The sequence below is a fragment of the Tuber melanosporum genome, assembly GCF_000151645.1.
Source record: "Tuber melanosporum whole genome shotgun sequence assembly, scaffold_39, strain Mel28".
In the NCBI taxonomy this organism is placed as follows: domain Eukaryota; kingdom Fungi; phylum Ascomycota; class Pezizomycetes; order Pezizales; family Tuberaceae; genus Tuber; species Tuber melanosporum.
This window is the reverse complement of record NW_003299074.1, coordinates 67,727-71,093: the sequence shown is the minus strand read 5'-3', so window position 1 is coordinate 71,093 and position 3,367 is coordinate 67,727.

Here is a 3,367-nt window from a genome sequence, read left to right as displayed (position 1 = left end):
AAAGGCACGAAGTGCAAACACTGCCACTCATGGCTTCACCCCAAGCACTGTCGGGGGGTGAAAGAACTTGAAGCCAGCGAATTGTGGGAGTTTTCCATGGAAGAAAGGAGGGTCTTGAAGAGCAACAAGCACAGGAGGGGAGGGCAAAGCAACTAAAGAATTAAAAAGTGAGAGAAACACATTCCAGCTACCCATGCAGTTGTATTGAATGAGGGAAAAAGAGCTAGTGCTGTGCTGAGGAGTAGTAGAAACCGGGAAAGGAGAGGGAGTAGAGCGGTTGTCTTGCATTAACGGGACGAACCCACTGGTGGTTTGGGGACTGGGGTGGGAGTGATATCCTCCTGGGTATGGGAGGGGTCAGTTCCTTGGGGGCACGATGGGGTGCTGGGGACGGGGAAGACATTCCCAGGTCTTCTGAAGGGGGTCGAGAAAGGGAGGCTAGGGGGGGGCTCTTGTGGCGAGACCATCTCCCAGGTCGACGGAAGGAGCAAGGCTCTGGGGCCGAGGCTGTCTGGTCGAAGAACCCTCTCCTCCATTGTCTTGCATATCCATTTCTTCTTCCACGGGGGGAGGGGACTCGGAGGAGGGCAGGGGAGGGGGCTTTGGTCGATTTGTGCATGATTGATCGAAGGCTGGGTGGGCGGAGGAACAGTTGGTACAAAAGGGGACGGAGGTGGGGCAGCAGTACGCTACATGTTTGAGGTTGCCACCTTTGGGGCATGTCGGGTTCTGGCAGCGGTGAGTCGCCTTTGTGTGGCTGAGGGCACATATTGGGCAGACAGGGTGGTCGGTTTTGCATCTGGGTGCTTGGTGGCCATAGCCCCAGCAGTTCTTGCATTGAGTGAATTTGTTCGCGGAGAAGGCTCTTTCGATCTAGCAGTGTGAGGCATAGAGGACGGTCCTGCCCACCATCTTGTCCACATCTGTGGGTGCGACCGTGACAATGCATGAGTTGTTTGCCTTGGAGAGGCGAATCTCCTCGTCTTGAACGAGGAACAGTACTGAGAGGATTTGTACTTCCTTGACATTCAGAATAGTTTCCCTCAGTGTCCCCAACAGGGCATCTTGATCATCAGGAAGGAATGAGATGGGGAGGGAGTGAACTGCTAGCTGCATCTCGTTGGGTGCAGGTCAGAAGCAGAGGTAAGGGTTGTCGCCCGCAGGGTAGGCTTTGTTTAGACGGGAGGAGAGGGCTTCGTAGTATGGTGCGTATGCAGTTGCTTGAGTGTGAGGATCAAGGGCAAAGAGGGTCACTATGCCAAGATTGTTCATCTTTGCTGTAAAGGCTTTTGGGAGGGGACAATTGGCCTCTTTAAGGACAGTTGCGGCTGTGTCTGGGAAGGAAGCCGCTATTTCTCTACTCAGGGGGTGGTGAGTGGCAAGAGATTGAGGTGTAAAGAACCTTCTCTCAGCAGCAGGCAGTAGCCGAGGGGCGGGAGGACTAGTCGACCTCAGGACTGTCTTCGCGACTTGTACTGCTGAGGGGGTGGAAGCACCTTGTTTTTTCTTAGCCCTTGAGGGCCCTGAGGATGCGGCCTCAGAGTAGGACAGTCCGGTCTTACCAGGTGGGGGGTCATCTTGGTTGGGGATGCTGGGCAGGAATTCAGCCAGGTCGGGGTATTTGCCGTTGCTCCATTACTGTACTTCCCATGTTCTAGGGTATTTGGCCACAAAGGCAGCAGGGTTTCCCCAGTACTTGGCTATCGCCGTGTCATAGTTTGGGATGTCTGGGTCACAAAACGCTGGGTATCCCGAGGGTAGGACCTCAGGGAGCATGGGGGCAGAGGTGTTGGTGGCTGACTCTTTACCCTTTCGGGAAGGTTGATGGAGCGGGGCAGTGGGAGCCAACATAGGCGGTTGGGGTGGAGGAGCGGGGTTTGCCACCAACCTAGTGGACAGATCCCTGATTAATGCTTGGAGGGAGGCCACGGGGTTCGCCGAAATGTTGGTGGCGTTGACCGGGGTGTTGTTGGAAGGGAGCGTGTTGGCAATCTGGGAAGATAGGTCGTGAATTCTCGTATTGAGTTCCTCGATGGTTCAGGAGAGTGTGGACATGCCATGCACTAGAGAGGAGACCAGGGGAAGCAGGTAGCACTCTCCGGTAGGGAGTTCTAGCACCTCCTGGTGGGAGATTGGGGGTAAGCTTTCGGGAAGCCAGTCTTGCAGGACTCTCGCAGCAGGGATAAGCCTAGCTAGGTTGTCATGAATAGTGAAGATTGGTGTAGCTGAAGACAGCCTCGAAGGAGGGTGAGAGGCAGGGCCCTGGTTGGAGACAGGTGTGCTGGAATGAGAGTGAGGGGAGGAGTCCATGGCCCAGTAAGGAGAGATAATCCCCGGATATAGGCTAAGAGGATCGTGAAAGTGTAAGGAGTTTATTCACCAGATGCTAATGGTGTTGAGAGCAGAGGTAAAACGTAGGGGGGGGGAAAGAAGAGGGTGCGGAGCATGTAGAAGAGGGCGCAGAGCATGTATACCAGAGGTATTTCTTTTTTTTTTTTTTTTATTTTATAATCATATATTCATTGTTTAGGTACAAGAACTCACATACAGCAGTAGCTATGGCATAAACAAAACCTTAATCCCAAAACAAACAAAAACAAAGGAAACCAAACCAGTGCCTCCAACAAGCATGAACAACTCATATCGCAAAGCACATAAACAGCTAACTATAAAAGGAAACATTCAAATTAAATATAAAGAAATCCTATAAGTAAGGAAACCAAAGGAGCGTGCTCTCACCAGCGGCTTAGGCCGAGGACGAGGAACCAAGTGAGGAAGTGGGGCTCTCGAGTTGTCAGAACCCAGGGGGGGGCTATCTAGGTATGGGCATGCCTGGGGGGAAGCCAACCGAAGTTGTGGCTATGTAGGCGGATAGGCCGTGAAGTAATTCCGGTAATATCTAAATGAGTTCCCCTTTGTCCAGGCACTCAACCCCCGGGAGGTGGACGTCTCTGGCTCTGCTGTGGGAGGGGCAGCCTAGAATGGCATGATGGAAAGACTCAGGCTCCTCCTCGCAGTAGGGGCATGTGTCCGGGGTATCCGGGTCTCTCCAGGAGTGGTAGGCACCCAGATAGCTTTTTCCTGACCTTATCTGGTGAATTCTGCCCACTATGAATTTACCCAATCCCATGAAGGGGTAGGGCGACAGCGAGGGCATGTAAGCGTATCGGGGTGGTGGTGGGTATTGTTTAGTCCACCCATTCAGGAGAAACTAATGCCAACCTCTTTTCAGGGCTGGGAACGGGGGGATGCCAGGGTCCACGAGGGGCAGGGGCTCAGGGAGGAGGACAGGAGATGCTGGAGGTACACAAGAGAGATGGCCAACAAGCTTGCGTACACAGTGGGCTATTGCATCAAGTGCGAGATG